At 51.4% G+C, this 20,300-nt stretch overlaps 1 pseudogene; it reads right to left on the reverse strand.

Annotated features, from left to right (window-relative positions):
• Positions 1 to 4,449: 4,449 nt before the first annotated feature.
• LOC127186344 (mothers against decapentaplegic homolog 6-like) lies at positions 4,450 to 19,862 on the reverse strand (annotated as a pseudogene).
• Positions 19,863 to 20,300: the final 438 nt, after the last annotated feature.

Below are 20,300 nucleotides of genomic sequence, written 5' to 3' on the forward strand. Positions count from 1 at the left end.
CCAGGGCTGGTGAGATGGTTCCCTGGGTAAAGGTGCTTGCTGCCAAGCCTGACAGCTGGGTTGGATCCCCGGGACCCCACATGAGTGAAGGAGAAAACCAACTCTCACGTGTTGTCATATAATCTCCTCATACGTGCCGTGGCACTCAAGCTCACGTGTGTGCGCACATCTAAACTAACAAACAATGGCAGACTTGTAGCCATCCTTTAAAACCCCGCGCCTGGATACTCACTCTTCTGAGGCTCTTGGCTGCCTATCAACAAGATGCTAAACGTTATGAAGGCCCTGCCTGTCACTTAACCTCTGCTGCAAGGCTAGCTGTGTGCTGGCTGAAGCTGATGCCGCCCTGAGGGACACAGAAAACATAAAGCCTGTGCTAGGCAAGACCTGTGATTCTGGCAATCAAAGTGACAGTGACATTGTCTCATCTGTGCCTGAAAATGTGAGCAAACAAGCAGTCATATGAGGGCCAAGGGCCACGGGACTGGTAGCAGGTGAACAAACAATACAGGTCCACATACTTCTTGACTTAGCTCTAGCTAGCAGTGCCTGCTGTGTGGCCCACAGCCAGTCTCACTATCTCTCTGAGCTTGTCTCTGAACTGTTAGCTTGGAGAGTGGAAGCAGGAATAGGAGGCTTGGGTCACTAAGGAGCTTCAGGTTAGGTAGACACAGGTCTGGCTCACTCACCACCACACCAGCACTGCCTTCTCCTAAGAAGGGGCACGCCCCCACTGCCTTCTCCTGAGGAGGGGTATGCCCCCACTGCCTTCTCCTGAGGAAGTACACCCCAACTGGTAGAGCTCAGACTGAGAGGCAATCACACACACACACACCCAAGCCCAACAGAAGGGACTGCCTAGTCCTTGGTACAGTCAGCGTACATGGCATACAGACAACACTGGACTAAATAAACACCTGGCCAGTTATCTGATAGGCGCTTGACTATTTACCAAAGGGTGATCGTGGGGGTAATAAAGACACCAGGTGCCCAGCATGAGATCGGGCAGGTCTAAGTGCTCAGAGGTCCACCACCTTGAGTTCTCATTAAATGACTAGAGTTCACAGGGCAACCAGCCACCAGCCTGGACTGACAAGAGGCTCCTTCCTTTCTTTCAGCCACCCAGGGTTCTCTCCTCTTCTAGGCTGGAGTAGGGGGCCATGGAAGAATCTCTCCTGCTCCCCTCAAGCACCAGGTCCTTTTGCCCCTCTCATTCTGCAGTACTTTGACTTAGAACATATTCTGCCTTCCAAAAGAGGATAACCTACAGCCACTCACACCTTAGCGTGAGCTTCTTTAGCTAACATACTTAACCCTCAAACTCTAATAAAGTCAAAGGGACAGGAGAGGAATGTCAGTGCTGTAAGAAGACACCCTATGGGACAAGGAGCCTTTGGGTAGCCAGGAGACAGTACCCCCAGACCCAAATGAAGCAAGAAAACCATAGCCCAAAGTGTTGGGGTTGATCGGGGGCTACTATGTGTTCAAGTGTTGGCTGCTTGTCCCCCAGGATCCTTGTTGTCCTAGGGGCATGTATTCAGGTCCCATGTATTCAGGATGACGTCATGTCAATCTCGCCTCCCAAAGTATCCCTGACAGGATGATAAAAGTTGCTAATAGCCTATAGTTGGGCAGAAAGAGAAGGGGAAGGTGCAACTTCCTGGGAGAGGGAAAGGAATTCTGGGAAGAGGAAAGTTTGGGGGCTTTGTTTGTTTGTTTTGTTTTTATTTGTCCAGGAGACAAGAAAGGAGACAGACATGACTATGGTCCTGAAAGGTATAGCTAGCCACAAAGCTGGATAGAGCTAGGTGGATGGGTTAAATTAGATGAGCTAGTTGAGTATGTCCAACTAAGGCCTAAGCTTGAAATATTACAAGGTTTTGGTGTCTTTTTTTTGTGGGGGGGGGGTTTCAAGACAGGGTCTCTGTGTAGCCTGGCTGATCTAGACTCATTTTGTAAAGCATGCTAGCCTCGAACTCACGGTGATCCACCTGCCTCTACCTCCTGAGTGCTGGGATTAAAGGCCACCATGCCCAGCTACAGTATCATCACTTTTATAGGTACAAGCCTACCAAAGGTTCTTCAACACCAGAGCTCCAAGAACACCCCAAAAGAGGCCCCAAGGCCAATGACTTTACCCTAACTTCACTGAACACATTGGATGTGAGGGACTATGGGATCTGGTTGAAGGTCCATGTCTACCTCTCCCACCTGAGTGACCTTGGTGGAATCACCAGTGCCCTTTGACCTTCAGTTTCCTGTGTGGATCACAGAGCACAGCTGAACTGAGAGCCCATGCTGAAACTGAATGCCTACAGGGACTTTGGGTAGCCAGGAGACAGACCCCAGACCCAAGTGAAGGAAGAAAAACTATAGCACCAGGGTTCCAAGTGTATCCCAAAAGAGACTTCATTCTGTCAAATTAGAATCAAAGGAAAGCTCCACCCACACCCCCCACCCCCAACCCCGCTTTCCTGCAGCTCCTCATCTGTCCTTTGCCTGCCTGGGCCGGGAAAGATGAACGCAGAGACTCTAAATAGAAGTTGTAGAGAAAACAGATAGTTCGGCCAGACTACGGCTGGCATTGTGTACAAGCCATCTATGCTAAGATGTGAGAGGGACCAAGGGCACCAACCCTTTGGTTGGTGGGCCTCTGTGTTCTCCAGACTTGCTCAGTGGCTGCACAGAGAACCCACACCCCAGCCCTGGTACTGATGCTGGTAGTTCCTCTGCCCAAATCTCCAGGTGTAACCTAGGAACTGGGGCTGATCACTCAGCAGTGAGAGGAAGTAGTAGACAGAAGACAGTCTGCCTGGGCCTTAGGGGTCCTGGTCCAGAAAGGACCCTGTGGGTACAGTTGGGAGAATGCCAGCTGCCTCCGTGGATGGTTGAACAGTGTGATGGAGATGAAAAACAGCCAGTACTGATCTGAAAGTGAGGGTCAAGAGACACCAGCTAGGATGACACCTGTAATCCCAGTACTTGGGGAGCCAGAGGCAGGCGGATCTCTGTGAGTACCAGGACAGCCCGGTCTACAAAGTGAGTCCAGGATAGGCAAGGCTACACAGAGAAACCCTTGGCTCAAAAAACAAAACAAAACAAAAGAGCCACCAACATCACCAGCAATACCTCGACCAGCGACCAACTAACTCATTGCTTCCTTGTCTGTCAAATGCCCCGGTTGACCCACACACTGTGCCCACTCCGCCCCTGGCCTTTCTGATTTGGAGTCCCTCAGTGCCCTCTTGTGTGACATCACTCTATCCCCCCCAGGATGAAGTAGTCATGACTCTCCTACCCACCAAGGCCTGTTGCCCCCTAGGTCCTTTCCCTACCTGCCAAGGACCCCCTCCCTGAGTCTTCCCTCTAGCCAATACCAACACAGGCCAAAGCTCAGAAGGACACATAAATGTTCCACTTGTTTCCTCGGCCCATCTAGAGCTCAGCCGGAAGCCCATTACCACCTCATTCCATCCTCCCACATGGGAAACCCCAAACTTTCTTCCCACATCTTTTAGCCTCTCAGAATGCCAACTGCTAGACAGTTTTCTTCTTTTTACCCAGGTTTCCGTCCCCCCCCCCCCCCCTGCCCCAAGACAACGAGGTTTCTCTGTGCAGCTCTGGCTGTTCTGGAACTTACTCTGTAGACCAGGCTGGCCTTGAACTCAGATGCCCGCCTTCCTCTGTTTCCCTGAGTGCTGGGGTTAAAGGTGTGAACCACAACTACCCAGCCACTTATTTTATTTTATTTTATTCTATTCTATTCTATTTTATTTTCATGACAATCAAGACTAACAGTGGCCTCCTCACTGCCTAGTGCTTCAGATGCAGCTCTTAGGTCTAGGCAGATATTCCCAGCCCAGGCCACCCCAATACAGTCCCTACATGTGTTGGGGTGCTCTCTGCAGGAGCAAGGTCGCTGTGAGAGACGCACGCCTGCTCATCAACAAGGGAGGAAGACGTTGAAGTGCCCACCTGTCCTGCAATCCAAGGACACCCCAGGTGATTCCCCTGACTTAACAGCCATGAGAGCTGGTAAGGACCCAGATCTGTAAATTCAAAAATTATCACAGCCCCTCGCTCCAGTCACATGTGGCTTCTGCATGGACAGTGGAGAAAACGGTCTGTGGTGTAACCCGGTGCTACCTGGCTGGATCTTCAGCATCCTTTCTGTCTATGTACCCCCAGCTGGCTGGAACTAGAGACTAGGCTGGTCTATATCACAGACACCTGCCTGCCTCTGCCTCGAGTGCTGGACTTAAAAACGTGCACACCATCCCCATGCTCCTGTGGTCTCTTCCCAGCGGTTTGGGGAGACCAGCGAATGGACAGGGAAATGGACAAGCATCCGGGAGTAGCCAGCCAGCACTGTGTCGCCTTAGAGTCACCGGAAGCCCAAGGAATGACAGAGGAACTCTGGGAATATATTCATCAGTGTACACTCAACTGTTACAGAACAGAGGAGCGGGCAGCACAGTAGCACAGTAGCAGCCAGGAGCTCAGGTTCTTGTGGCAACGAAGGCTGCTGTGTGCCCTGAGGGACACAAGAAGTCACTCCACCTATGGGTAGACAGACTCACCACCCTGAGACAATGTTAAGGTGCTGAGGCGGGTCCTGACTCACCTCCATCGTTTTTTCCCCACTACCTCACTTTTACGGCCTGGGTGTGGAATCAGGAAAAGACGCAGAGGCCCACCTAGCCAACACCCCACCCCCACACCCGCCACAAGCCCAGCTGCCACACAGCACACCCTATAACTGAAAGCACCCCCACAAAGCCACACAGACCTCACCATCCAAGGCTCCTCCCTGGCCCTCCTGCCCCAGTGTGAGAGATCCACCCTCTCACAAGAATTCCCTTGACTGTGAGGAGCCTTAGGGCCAGCAGCTGGGGATCTCAGCCAATTATGGGGACAGCACCAAAACCGGGGTTCCTTCCTCCTGCTTCCTGCCTGCCATCCACTGCCAAGTACAGTGCACAGACACCGCTAGCTCTTAGCGAACTTGCCAGTCTTCCCAACTATCCCCTTTGCTTACCCATGGACCCTCCCCCTCAGCACAGGGAGAAGAAGGCTTATGTGTGAGCCTCCTATTACTGAGAAGTATCCCAAGCTACAATAATAGTGGGTTTTTTTTGTGTTTTGTTGGTTTTTCGAGACAAAGTTTCTCTGTATAGACTTAGCTGTCCTGGACTCACTTTGTACACCAGGCTGTCTTCAAACTCACAGAGATCCTCCTGCCTCTGCCTCCTGTGTACTGGGATTAAAGGCATGGGCCATCACGCCTGGCTGATAGAGGGAACTTTCTAAGCCATGACAAACCTGGCAAGTTATTAGTTGAAGTTCCCACCCACACAGACCACACAGCTTTGGAGTCAAAGCAGTCCTTGAACCCCTCTTGCCTCAGCCTCCTGAGTACTGGGCTGACTGACGAGCAATGCGACACCACACGCAGTCCCACCTTTCCATCCAAAGGGTGGGCAGATAAGAGCACAAAAATCAGAAGAAAGCAAACTCTTTCCATCGGTGTGCACCCACATGCATCCCCATTGGTGCCACCCACAGCGACAAGTGAGGAAAAGAAATAAGCCAACCTGAGAATTCACCCGGAGCAGTGATGAGGGAGTTGGTGGCCTCGGTTTCAGTGTAAGACAATGTGGAATCGGACAGATCTGTTTGGGAGGGGAAGAGGGGGGGGAGAAAGAGAACTCAGTCAGCTGAAAGTCACCTGTGCGAGCACAAAGGACAGATGTCGCCAATGACCACTTAATTATTATTTATTTATTCCTGCAGCCCAGGCTGACCTCCAGCGAAGGATGGCTCTGAACTCCTGTTCCTCTCGCCCACACCTCCTAAATGCTGAGATTGCAGGCCTGAGCCACCACGCAGTGCCGGGAATCAAACCCAGGGCTTTCTGCACGTTAGCAGCCGAGCCACACCCCCAGCGCCCATGTTTCTGATGTCACTCCAGACCAGACCCATCATCTAGTCCCAGAACCCTTCCGGGAAAATGTAGCCGGTTGTGACCCATGGAGGCGACTCAGGGCCCCTGACCACAGAAACAGTCCGCATTCAGGGGACTGAGCAAGCACCAACTTGAAGCCTGTTTGGGCAAGATTAAATTAAGTCCCTGAACAATTCACAGCTGCTAAACTTAATCACAACCATTAAAATTCTTGAAGTTGTTCGTTCTTGCTTCCTTCCTTCTCCCCTTCCTTTCTTCCTCCTGGAGCTGAGGGGGAGCTTAGTCGCCAGCCACTTCTGTTCCCACACGCCTCTCATTAAGATTAACTTTCGCAGGCTCTCTCACCTCTCCCACTCCCCAACAGCCGAAAGGGCTGTGGAGCTTTGGGGCCAGGTTTTGCATTCATGCTTGCGGTTTTTTTTTTTTTTTTTTTTTTTTCATGCTTGCGTTTTTAAAAGCAGGATTAATTAAGCGCTTCATATGGCATCACCGGCTATCCCCTGCCTGTGGTGCGCTGAGATGGAAGGGAACTTTTTCTACCCCACTAAGTTTCATAAACGGATGCTCTGGGGAACTTGGGAATTTTTTGCCCCTAGGTCTGGGGCCTCTGCTACCAGCAGTATGGGGTTGTCCCCAGAAAGGGACAGACCTGTCCAGGAGTTGAGAGACATGGACCAGGAAGCCAACAACCTTTCCATCTTCAGCTCACCCAGCACAAGACAGATCTGGCTTGGGCTGGCCTCAGATGGCCCAGCAGCCACGAGGGGCTATGGATTCCTGGGACAATTCCCTCAGCGTAGGTTCTAACTAGATAGGATTCCATTGCATCTTACAAAAATTTCTTCCTTTCACTGCATGGCTTAAGAGCAGGAAAGATGAAACATTAACCAATTTGGCTTCCCCCCCCTTCATTTCCCACTTGTCAGATGCTGAGTTTTACTTTGGTTCCTGGTCTCATGAAATCAGAGGGGTGCAAAAGTAAACTGATTTTGTGTGTGTGTGTGTGAGTGTGTGTGTACAGAGATATATTTATACACAAAAATACACATACATATAGGAAAAGGGGGGACACTGCAAAGCAAAGTAATTATTTTTTAAAATATTGTGCTATATCTCAAGGCACAAAAAAAAAATATTATCTGCTGGTAACAGTATTGAAAACAAGATGTAAGAAAATCTTCAAAAGGGCTGGAGAGATGGCTCAGAGGTTAAGAGCACTAACTGCTCTTCCAGAGGTCCTGAGTTCAATTCCCAGCAACCACATGGTGGCTTACAACCATCTATAATGTGATCTGATGCCCTCCTCTGGCCTGCAGATGTACATGCAGGCAGAGCACTGTATACAAAATAAATAAATAAATAAACCTTTTTTTAAAAAGAAAGAGAAAAATCGTCACACACACACACAAAACCCTTTACAAGCTGGGTGGTGGTGGCGCACGCCTTTAATCCCAGCACTCGGGAAGCAGAGGCAGGTGGATCTCTGTGAGTTCAAGGCCAGCCTGGTCTACAAAGTGAGTCCAGGACAGCCAAGGCTATACAGAGAAACCTTGTCTCAAAAACAAAACAAAACAAAAAAAAAAACCTTCAATGCTAAAGTAGAAGATTTAGAATTTTGCAGTGTGAGTGGGTGGGTGTGTGTGTGTGTGTGTGTGTGCGCGCGCGCGCGCACCAGAGGCCAACTTTGGATATCATTCCTCACCTTGCTTTTTGAGGCAGGGTTTAAGCCTGGAGTTTAAGAGTCCACTGAGCAGGTTAGGCTGGCCAGTGAGTGCCAGAGGGAACTCTGTCTTGGCCTCTTCAGTGGTGGACAGGCATACACCACCACACCTGGGGACTGAACTCATGTCCCAGCAGTTTCCTGACTGAGCTATCTTCCCCAGCTTGAGTCTGAAATTAACAGCTAATGTCCCCAGTGCAGACAGCCTGGAGCCTCAACGAGGCTCTATGAGGGAGCCTCGGTGACGGAGAGGGCCTATGCCTGGAAGCTGGGGAGCCAGCTCTAGCTTCCGGTTCAAACGTCAGTAGATTAAACACACGGAAGGAAAGAAAAGAAACTAGCCGGGCGTGGTGGCACACGCCTTTAATCCCAGCACTCGGGACACAGAGGCAGGTGGATCTCTGTGAGTTAGAGGCCAGTCTGGTCTACAAAGCAAGCCCAGGACAGCAAGAGCTACGAGAGAAACCCTGTCTCGAAAAAACAAAAACTGAAAAAAGAAAAGAAACTAACAGGTGCCCCATTACTTCACAGGTGGAACAATTGAGTCTCAGAAAGCAAACATTCTTGCTGTGGCTCACAGAACCTCAGCTTAGCACAAGAGCTAAGAATGATTTTTTGGCGTGATGGCCCACACTTTAATCCCAGCACTCAGGAGGCAGAGGCAGAAAGATTTGCTGTGAGTTCAAGGCCAGCCTGGTCTACAAAGTGAGTCTAGGCTACACAGAGAAACCTTGTCTCAAAAAAAAAAAAAAAAAAAAAAAGATTTTTACTTATTTGATTAATTGCGTGCGACAGGATCTCCTTATGTAGTCTAGGCTGGGTTCCCTTTAAACTCTTTATCCTCTGGCCTCAGCCTCCTACTTGCTGGAATTACAGACATGCACCACTGTGGCTTGCTCTATTTTTATTTTTTAAAGGACCCTCCTGCAAACTGCAAACAGGAAAAACTAACACAATGTAGGTGGCGGGAGGGCCGTGTCCTCCACAGCGTCCACGGCTGCCCCTTCTGCCTACGGTGCTGAGTTGAGCAGGTAGGGCGGGTTGTGAGGCAGGCTCTTGCGGTTGAGGGAGCTTACTCTATAGAAAAAGGTGGTGACCCCTATACTTCCAGCCGTTCCTGGAGGTGCATCTTGAACTGGGGATCCAGAGCCCATCCCGGATCCCTCCATGGCTTCAGATGGTGATGGAGGCTGGGAGAGAGGACTCTTTCCCCAGCAGCCTCCACAGGAAGGCTGCCTTGGAGGGCCTCAGTGGAAAGTCTAGATCTGTGGGCTTGGCAAGGGTGTGACGGGGTGCTCCGGAGCTTCAAAAGGTAGAAGCTGCTTGCCCTTCCTACTCGTTCTGGAAGTTTCCAGGTGCTACCTATATAGATGTAGCAGTTTGGTTGCCAGCACACACGTCAGGGAACTCAGAACTGTCTGTAACTCCAGCTCCAGTGTTTATGGCACATACTTACACACAATTAAAAATAATGCAAGTGAAAAAAATTTTAAATGAATAGGACCCAACCTGTGACTTGCTGCTGCTCCTTTAAGATGAGTGACAGAAGGCTCAGTACTAGCAATAGCTGACATTTTAAAGAACATAACCTTCCAGGCCTTCTGTGTGTGTGTTTTTTTAAGACAGGGTTTCTCTGTGTAGCCTTGGCTGCCCTGGACTCGCTTTGTAGACCAGGCTGGCCTTGAACTCGAAGCCTGCCTCTGCCTCCCAAGTGCTGGGATTAAAGGTGCGCGCCACCACACCTGATACTCTTAGTTTCTAAATGGTCACTCTCTAGGGCTTTTCTGCTTTTCCCCAGGCTGATTGACAGGTCCTCTGGCAATGAGCCTGCCACCATTGGTTACAAACTTTTGAATTTTTCTTTTTCTAATGGAGCAAAGCATCTTCTACAGGACGGATGTCATTGTGTTTACTGACTCAGGAGATGCCGAGGCTGCCTTCTGGCAGGAAGATGGGGAAGCCATGGCCTGAGCTGTGGTAGCTCTGCCTTAGTCTCTCAGCCCTGCAGCTCCTCACTAGGGGTTTCTCTGTCCTCACTCAGCTGTTTCTCTTTATCTACCATACGACCATGACCCCCCTAGTTGCCAGAGAAGTAAACAAATCTCCCTGTGTACAAGGCACACAGCTGGAACAAACACCAGAGCTCAGCCACTGTCTCCCACATCCCGGAGGGACAGCCTTCGCCCTATCTGCTAAGGATCAGACTCCTTAAGCAACCCTGGGGTGAGTGTATCTCTGACTTTACTGGGGATGGAGGGCTGGAAGGAGCCTGGGGTGAGTCCATGAGTCCATGACCTGGGGAAGTGACCTTCCAGCCAGAGCTCACGCACTCTGAGAAAGGATGCTTCTACCATAAACTTATTCTTTGTGGTCACTTGGGAATGTTTGGGCCAATCAATGTACTTTGGAGACCTGGGCCTCACAGAAACTGCTGGTCACTTGCTGGGTTGGAACTCTTACGGCCAGCTCGCCTGCTACTCAAACTCCATAGACAACATGGCTGCTCTAAATCCACAGAGGAGAGCCCAGGCCCACAGCATCTCTGTTTTTAAATATGTATTTAATTAGTTGTGTATAAGTATGTGTGTACCTGAGTGTGTGCACCACGTGCTTGCAAGTGCCCTTGGAGGCCACAAGAAGGCATTGGATTCACCGGAACTAGAGTTACAGGCAACTGGGAACCACCTGATGTAGGTGCTGGGAACCGAACCCAGATCCCCCGCGTGTGCAACAAGTGTTCTCAACCCATGAGCCATCTCTCCAGGCCCTCGTCTGCTTTTAAAAATGTATGTGTGTATCTCAAAAACGTGAGCTGACACTTAGCCCCCAGGTTATAAGGAGAAGACAGCTTGCCACTGCACAGGGTTTGTCTGAAATGGCATACCCTCTGCACTAACCTCCCTCAGAGACAGCTAACCTTCTGTCCACCTGTCCAGGTGAGGCTCGAGGACAGATGAAGCTCAGCAAAGACTCCATGCCCTGGCCTCCTGTCACACTCTCCATTCGCACACTAGTAGATGGTAACCCAAGGCTGAGGGAGGAAGGAAGGAAAAGAGACCCAGAAAATTTCCAACCCACCTCCGAAGAAGAACGGCTTAAGTCAGAACCCGTTCATCTCCCACAGGCCCATGTTTAAAGGTCACACAGAGGTTAACGAGGAGCCTGGAATTTGAAGATGTAAATAGTCTCCCTGCAGCAGCCCAGCCGTGGGAGTGTTTGTAAAACTTCACCCTGTTTGAAAGCACCCAACTCAGCCCACCCCTCGGGGAAAGGCACACTTACCCAGTGGCTTGTACTGGTCACGAGGAGACAGCCGAGAATAGGGGGGTGGCGGTGATTCTAGAAGACAGGATACAGCATGTCACACCTGGTGTTCCATGTGCTTTTAATTATCAGTTTCCTCAAATAATAACCTCTGACCCCAGGAAGTCTTCCACCTCTCCCACCATCTCTGCTGCCCAAATCTATGGGCACAGACAGCCTGGGGCTCAGTCCCTACCTGTGGCACCTAGGCTTTGAGAGCTCCAGGGAGTACCCTCACCCCTCAAAGGTGATTTCCTCAACTACAAAACAGGAGGGCTAATCATAGACCTCTTGGTTTTGCCAGAAGGGCGAAAGATAGGTATGCAAAATGCTTAGCACAGCTCTTGGTCACACTCCCATAAACAGCTCCTTTATTCTCACTACAACTAGAAAAACACTAGTGTAGAAGTCAGTGCTCGTGCTGCCAGATAACATACAGGAGCTCAGTTCTGTTTGCGTTGGGGCCAAACACAGCATACAGTCTCTTAGCATAAGCACAGACTTACACTACGTGGGATACACTTATTCTGAAATTTTATGTTGCTTGTGTGAAATGAAAACGGAACAGGGTGTCCTAAATTCTTATTTGCACAGCTTGACAGGTCAAATCAGAGTTCAGAAGGCCCACAGGTGGAAATGTGGTTGAAGAGAGGGGGAGGGGCGGGGGGTGGGGAGAAGCAGGGGCTGGTGAGATGGTTTAGCATGTGAAGAAGCTTGCTGCCAAGATTAAGGACCTGAGTTCGATCCCCAGAACACCCACACAGTGGACAGGGACAATAGACGGTCTCAAGTTGTCCTCTGACCCCCATTGCATACACAATAATGAGTAATTTCTTAAAATTATTTTAACCCACATTAGAACCTGCCACTCCTGGGTGTGGGGATGAGAGCAGGGCTGGTGGGACCCTGGTACCATCCACATTTTAGGCCAGTTACTTTCAGCCTCTGGCCTCAATCTCTCGGTTTGCAAAGGCCAGGCAGGGGCGGGCCCCAGCCCAGACTGATTCCTGGTTGTCTATGGTGTTTTCCTTCGGGATGCCTTTCATTTGCTTAAAATACTCCTCCTTCAAAACATATACTTTGCCTCCAGAGGAATTTCTTAGGCTCTCGCTTTACCGGGAAGTAACAATTTGCTAAACTAAGTAACAATCTGGGTGAATGAAATGACCCTCCATTTTCTGTAAATGAAACTGAACCCCATCAGATCACAAGCTAGCGCAAACTTGGCAGTAATAAAGGGGTAATAACTATTATTAGGGGGGGTATCAGGAATGACACAGGGGTAATGAGTGTTTTCGCAATTATAATAAGGCACCATTAGTACAGGAGCATTAGTTATGTGTGCCCCATACACCCAAGAGAGGCTTCCCTCTCCTGCCAATCCTGCAGCCAGAAGTGGCTTCCTCAAAGTCAAGGGTCTAGATCTAGAGCGGGGACTCTCTGTGGACAGAGGTCAGAGAGGAGAAAGCTAAGCCACCGAAGAGACAGGAACATGTACTCTGTGCCAGATGCTTGCACGTCATGTATGGTCTCTAATTTTTTTTTTTTTTTTTTTACTTTATTTTATTTTTTGAGCCAGGATTTCTCTGTGTAGTCTTGGCTGTCCTGGAACTTGCTCTGTAGACCAGGCTGGTCTTGAACTCTGCCTCCCATGTGCTAGGACTGCCTGGCTTCAGCTCCCTGCCCCGCCGCCTGCCCCACCCAAACACTCACAAAGATCTGCCTACCTCTGCCTCCCAAATGCTTTCAGCAGGTTTGTTTGTTTGTTTGTTTTTTAACGATTTAGTTGTTATTTTATGTGGGTTTGGTGCATGCATGTCCGTATGAGCGTGTCAGATCTCTTGGGGCTGGGGTTATAGACAGTTGTGTGCTGCCATGTGCGTGCTGGGAATTGAACTCGGGTCCTCAGGTGCTCTTAACCTCTGTTGTCTCTGATTCTTCTGGACCTCAAGTACACGATGGTTAATCACACACATCGGGCACCAGTTTCAAAGTAATCTGTACGTAAGATGCCATCCATATTCTCATTTTGCATATGAAGAAACTGCCCGGCTCTGCCACCCAAGACAATCATGGCAGAGGTGGGATTTGCATCCAGTTCTGACTTGTGAGTTCAAGGCTAGCCTGGTCTACAAAATGAGTCCAGGACAGCCAAGGCTACACAGAGAAACCTGGTCTCAAAAAAACAAAAAAATAAAAAAATGAGAGAAAGGACCTGGGAGCCAAAGGGGCCCATCAGTGACGTCAAACAAGACCCAGAGAGGAATACCATGTGCTTACTTTCAGTAAGAGCTACTTTACTTGCATTCATGCTCAGCCCAAAGGCCAGACCTGAGAGAGGTCCAGCCACCAGGCATGCAAAGGCTTGGAGCTCTCAGGAAGACAGGAGTCTGGGTTCCCACTGTGGAGAGGAGACTGAGGCCTGGTGAGTGGAAGTGATTCCGAGGGAACTGCCTGACTGTGGAGCCAGGACCTAGCCCTGTCTGGTGTGCACACCCTGTTTTACAACCCCTGAAACCCAGGGCATGGCTAGACATCTGCCCCCACACCTGTCTCCAGCAAGAGGCTGTAGCTAGACAACAGCAAGCATCCAAGCCTTCTCAATCCAACCCCTCTTTCTTTCAGTTTTTTGAAACAGTGTCTCCTATAGCCCAGGCCGGTCCTGAATTCAATATACAACCAAGAATGACCTTGCACTACTGACCCTCCTGTCTCCACTTCCTGAACATATTCCAGGAATATCCCTGGCCACCCTCAGGTACTTTACCTGAAAGCAAAAAAGGTAGAGGAAAGAAAGTGTTCACAACATTCTCCCTCAGTAGCACCCACTACCCACGGTCACACCTGAGGCACGGTTCCTAAGAACGTCAATGAGACAAAAAGAAAACCCAGAAGCGAGAATTGTAGACACACAGCCAGAGACTGGAAGGGACGTCATCTAACCACAGATCCTTCTAGAAAGAGCACAAAGCTTATAGTCAGCAGCTCAGAATGCAGAGCTCTAGGACATCAGAGACCAAAGGGGCCTGGGCTTCACCAAACTCAACTCTTTTTTACTTAATTTGTATTTATTTTGGCTCTGAAACAGTATCTCAAGGCATAGCTCAAGTTATCCTAAAAGAGTCCTTCTGCCTAAGCACTGGGGTTACAAGCAGGCACCACCAACAAAGGTTCCAAACTCCTTTTTATTGATGGGGTATCTGACATCCCAGCAGAAAAGGACCTGCCTAAGGCCATGCTTGAAGACAGCTGCAAAAGTTAACTTGTTGCTGTAGGAGACCAACAACAGGTAATCTTTTTCTTTAAAAAAAAAAAAAAAAGGTGGTGGTGGTGGTACACACCTTTAATTCCAGAGGCAGGCAGATCTCTGAATTGGGAGCCAGTTTGGTCTACAAAGAGAGTTCCAGGGGCTGGAGAGATGGCTCAAAGGTTAATAGCACTGGCTGCTCTTCTAACAGTCCTGAGTTCAATTCCCAGGAACCACATGGTGGCTCACAACCATCTATAATGATATCTGGTGCCATCTTCTGGTGTGCAGGTATACATGCAGGCAAGAACACTGTATACATAATAAATAAATAAATCTTAAAAAGAGAGAGCGAGCGCGCGCGTGCGTGCATGTGTGTGTGTGTGTGTGTGTGTGTGTGTGTGTGTTCCAGGATAGCCAAGGCTAAACAGAGAAACCTTATCTCAAGAAAACACACAGACACACACAGAGTCATGGGATTCACCCTCTTAAAGTATACAATTCAGTGGTTTGGGGTACATTTCAAGAATTGTGTGACCATCACAATGATTTATTACAGGGCATTTTTATCATCGCAAGAGGAAGCCCTGTCCCTACTAACAGTCACTTCCTATATTCCAACCCAAACTCCAGGCAACCACTCATCTTTTTGTCTCTCTGGATTTTCCTATTTTGAAAGTTCGATGTGCATGAAATCACGCAGGCCTTTCGTGTCTGTTTCTTTCACTCAGCACAGTGATCTCCAGGTTCATCCGTGCTGTGGCATGTGTGAGCACTTCACCCTTTTTTATGGCTGGATGATATTCCATTGTGTGGCTACATCACGCTTTGTTCATCCACTCGTCAGCTAATGGACATTTGGCTTGGTTCCATATTTTGCTGTTATGAATGATGTGCTGCAAACAATGCCAGTAATTCTTCCTACCTGTCGTTCCCACTCCCCTCCTATACAGCCTCCAGGGTTTAGGAGAAGGGAGCCATAGGGCACTTGACTCAGGCAAGCTAGGTGAGCCCTCCACTAGGCGAGACACGGGATCAGAAGACGATCTTCAAGTTGACCCCTAGCTCTCTGCCCACTGCCTAGAGGATGTCCTACTTCTTGTTAAGAGCTATGTCGATTTGGAAACAATCCCAGTTTCTGCAGGTCCCTCTGAGAGAACTAGACATGGTCAAGAGAAAAAGAGAAAGGCATCAGAAACTCCAAGACCTCCAGCCGGAGGCATGAACTAGAACATTCTTCCCTATCTTCCTCCAGAAGCTGAGCAGTCAACCAGGAGCACCAAGCATCAGGAGTCAGCCCAGCGCTCTCCCCCGCCCCTGCTGCCACCCCCCCCCCCCCGTGCGCCCTCCCCGACCTCCCTCCCAACCCGGCCATCCCAGCCAACCCAGCCAACCCTCTGGTCAGGCATCAGGGGCTACTTAAGCCTTCTGGGATCTAGACCTACATTTGAGGCCAAAAGAAAGTTCACAGACTCTCTGAGCCTGGCGGGAGTTTCCACTTGACATCACTTTCCACCCATCTTTGCGGGCAGCTCTTTGCTACAGGAGCTAACCTGGGCCTCTGACTTTTCATCCTCGCGGTGGGTGACAGCCCGCTGGGAGTGGAGGGGGCCTCCCGGGTACCTGTTTCTTCTTCTCTCAGAACCTACCGGCTCCCAACCCCAAGTCCCAGGATCAGTGGACAGAAAAGGAGCTCCTGGCGCTTTAAGGCCGAAGGAGCCTAACTGCCCAGATTCCCCCAGCAGCCAGATAAACAGCGCAGCCGGCTGGCGCCAGCAAGAGGCAAACTGGGCATTATCACGGCTTCCTCACCTCCAAGAGACAAGCGGGGAGCAGACATGCAGGCCGAGGGGCCGCGAGGGGGCGGGGCGGGCCCGGGAAGCCCAACTTGAAATTGATCTCATTTCAAAGGGATAATGCCAGGCCAAATAAAAGGAAAAACTTTCTAGCCCATTCTAATTCCTCCAGGCCTGGCCTGGGAACCCTGTGTTTTCCCTAGGCAGTCTCCTCCAGCCCTTTAGAAGTTCTCTCTCTCTCTCTCTCTCTTTCCCGGGCACAATTTGGATAATAGTAATTTACTGAATATAATTACAGAAAAAAAAAAGTAGAGAAGCAAAGAGCAGGAGATTCGTTCCAGAGTTAATGGATACTTGCAGGAGAAAGGAACTCTATAAACAGGTCAGAGCTGTGATTAAAGTATTTCTCCACATTTCCGTCCACATAGGCATCCACCAAACTCAGCGCTGCCTATGGTTCTAAACAGAAAGGCCCAGGAAAGGTAACTCCCAGGGACCCCCAGGTTGTGTCATGTGCTGAGCCTGCTACTCAGGGTGAGGCCCTTGCAGTATACCAGATTCTAAGACAAAGCCCACGGAGCCTGGGATCTGCCTGTCACCTCTCCACCTCAGCCGTTCAGGCCAACCCAGAACTTTACAGATGGAGGAGGCCAGGGCCACCAACTTGCCAGGCTCAGAACAGAAGGGCACCACACTTCCCTCATGTCTTGACACTGGGAATCCTTGAGGGTGGAGGCCAGGCACAAATGACTGGTGCTGGGTGTTCCCAGGCACTTTAGTCTAGTTGTATGCCCAGTCAGTCTGTCTGTCTGTCTGTCTGTCTGTCTGCCCACCCGCCCCAGCCCTCTTCCCTGAGCTGGAAAGTTGGGAGGGGCAGCCTCCTTATCAGGACTCGCTCGGCTGAATCCCAGCTATGTGCCTGCCCATTTTGAGGAGCCAGGCTGGCGGCCAGCCCCGGGGGTGGGAGTGGGGGAACAGGGGGGGCACCAAAGGGTTTCCCCCGGTCCCCAGTTCCAGAAAAGGCAAGAGAGTCAACCCGGCATACTGGCAAGTCTTGCTTCTTTCCCACAACTACAGTCCTCAGAGATGCCCCCAGTTGGCTGGCCCCCTAGGTTTGTCGCTAGCAGAGGCAGGGAATAGATTCATAAGGGAAGTGGGGAATTAGCTTCCAATACTTGGTTCAGTTGAAAATGTTTTTAGGGCCCTCCCACGCACACACAGCCTTCCAAGGTCACTAAGCCTAGGTCCAGAATCTACAGTTCAGCGGGTCTCTCAACTTCTCCCTAGTCAAGGAGGGCCAATTCCGAGTGCAAATAGTAGGAACTGAGTGAGTCCCAAAGCCTCCAGCTTTCCACCCCTCCTTTTCCGTCCACCAACCTGAGCAAGCCTCTTTAGGTCCACGCCCACCCTCTCCCCCAGCCCCAACACCCCAAGCTGCTCTGGGTTAAGGCATGACACTCCCAAAGGTGATCCATTTACAAGCACACCACAGCCTCCTGGTAGCTCAGACCACTGGCCTAGCCCCCCGCCCTCTACCTCCTTCCCCACTTATTCCCACCTCCCAGGAAGATTTCTTGACAGAATGAATCCTACTCATTTCTTCCCCACTCCCCCCCACCACCATCACCCCAAACACAGTACCTGGTACAGAGTAATACTAAACTTGTTAATACTGTGACTTGGTGGTGACAGAAAAAAAAGCATTCACAAGGGCCTTATGGAAGAGTACAATGGGCCTCACTTACCCATCTCCCAGTAGGAAAAAATACACACACACACACACACACACACACACACACACACACAACACACACGAGACAATACAACCACAGAGTCCTCCCCCAGAGACAGGGAACAGACCGTTTCCTCCTCCAGGGAAAGCTGTCAGCCTCCAGGCAAAGAAGAAGTCCAGTGTGGGCACAGGTCAGGGGACTACCCAAAGTCTCTCTCCATTGAGCCTAGAGGGACCATGAGGAAAGCATGGTGGGAACCACACTAAATGGAGAGAAACTTTCTTTCTCTTCATATCACTAGGCCCTCATCCATTCACACAGGGAGAAGCCGGGGCTTCCTAAACTGACTTGACCTGACCTGAGGAGAGCTGAACCACAGCCAACTGCCTGTAACTACCTGTTCCATTCTTTTCTGCAAAGCCCCCAGTGCCTCAGACGTATTCACCCACACCTATAGAGAGTGTTTCCTCGTGGTACAGAAGTGTGTGTGTGTGTGTGTGTGTGTGTGTGTGTAGACCAGTCTGTGTATCACCTGTATGCCTGTCAGAGGCCCTTCATCTGTCCTCACCCCTACTCCTGCACTTGAGCCTGCCTAGGTAAGCAAGGCCAAGGTAAGGGTGTGTGCAGAAGATCCCAGGAGAACAAAGGGGCCAGTTCTGGGGTAACAAAAGAGCCAGCAGCCTCTGACTCCCAGATGCCTCGGGTCCCTCAGAGGTAAGCTGAAGGCCAGAATTAAGAGCCTGATGGAGGAGCCTGACGTTCCTCTCCAAAGGGTGTTGCAAACAAGAGGGATTGCCCTGCAGAAACTAGGTTCAACCATAGATAGGAACACGTGGAACGCTTGCAAACACGTTTGACGCCAGGCATCATTTGCCTACAGACAGTTTCACAACCATTACCTACCTGGGTGCAGAAGAGCACAGCTGGGGTACAGGGATACGCATTCAAATGCTAGAAGCTGGGTACCAACTGGAGTGAATTCCCAAAGGAGAGGTGACACCTACTCCTTGGCTTACTAGCGGGTTCCACAACGCTGCAATCTACTTTAAGTCCCAGAAGCTGCATATAGAAAACTTGGACGTACCCCTTTCTAAATTCACTGGCGCCCACAAAATGAAATTACCATTTTAAGTTGCAGACACCTACCCTTCAGCTTTCCTCAAACCCCCTGCAGGCTCCCAGTACCAAGTAGCATCCCTAGAGCATCCACAAAGAGGTGGCCACAGAAGGGGGACCAGAAAGACTAGGCGGAAGTCGAGGCGACCCCGCATGCACTCACCTGGCCCGCAGAGTCGGCTGAAGTGGTAGGTGTTGCAAACACACTGTAGGTCCGTCGGTGGCGGCGGCGAAGCTGTGGCAGCCGCACAGGGGTTTCAGCTCCACTGCGTGCTGCAGGTCTGGCCAGCGGAAGAGGCGGCCGAGCAGCAGCTGCGGTGGCGCGGGCTGGCCGCCTAGGCGGAGGTCGGCGCGCGGCACCAGCACGCAGCCTCCCGGCACGCCGCGCGGGACTCCACCGCCTCCAACAGCGTGTCCAGCGAACGCTCCTTGAGCCGCTTGAGCAGCGAGTACGTGACTGTCTTGAGCTCCTGCTCCAGAAGCAGCAGCCGGGAACGGGCTTCGCGACTCCGAGGCCGCTGCCCGCCTCCGGCTCCAGGGACTGCCCCGCTGAGGGATCGCCTGAGTCCCGGGGCGCGCCTGTAGCGTCCCGCTCAGAGAAGAGACGCAGGTCCCGTCTCGCAGTCACTCTCAGGCAGCCAGCCCGGGCCTCCAGGTTCCGCCACATCCAGCGAGGAGCCCCCGGCTCCGGCCCCCGGCTCCGACACCGGCCCTCGGGGGGCCCCCCGTGCGCCGGCGCCTGCCTGCGATCAGGGCGCCTCGCGGTCCCACTCCGTCCCGGGGCCGCCGCGGGGCTACCGAGCGGACTTCGGAGCGGCTGCAGCCTCCGCCTTCTCTTGCCCGCGGGCAGGCTCAGCTCCGCTGCCCAGGCTCCCATCCTCGTCGCCACCACCGCCTCCAACCGCTACCTTCCCTCCGATCAGGGACTACACGGACTTCGCCAAAGTCGCCGCACCAGCCCCGAGCGTTTAGACCTGAACATACGATATCTTTGGCGCCTGGGTGGTGGGAGGGGAGGCGGTCTCCGATTACCGGGGGTCCGTTCCCTCAACGAGGCGCCGGCGCGCGGGCCGCAGCCCTACATGAAGCTCTGCCACGGGGCGCCGTGAGACGCGCACAGCCTGTCGTCGAAGGGCACCGCAGGACTGAACATGAGGGCGCTCGCGCCGGGCAGGGCCGGGAACACGAGCGCGCCGAGTCGCAGTCCGCGCGGACCAGCGGGCTACATGGAACCACGGTAAAACGGGACTGCTCAACTCCAGCTGCCCTGGAGCCTTAAGGGACTCGCGGCGAAGCGATGCTAGAAACACCCTGCATGGGCCGGCGAGCTTCAAAAGTTGCGCGGCTGGTATACCAGCACAAAGCGCTTGCGTCGTACCCCCAAATGTCTGCACAGCTCTCCCTTCAAAGCCAAGTGCTA

Source organism: Acomys russatus, unplaced genomic scaffold (assembly GCF_903995435.1).
Source record: "Acomys russatus unplaced genomic scaffold, mAcoRus1.1, whole genome shotgun sequence".
Lineage (NCBI taxonomy): Eukaryota > Metazoa > Chordata > Mammalia > Rodentia > Muridae > Acomys > Acomys russatus.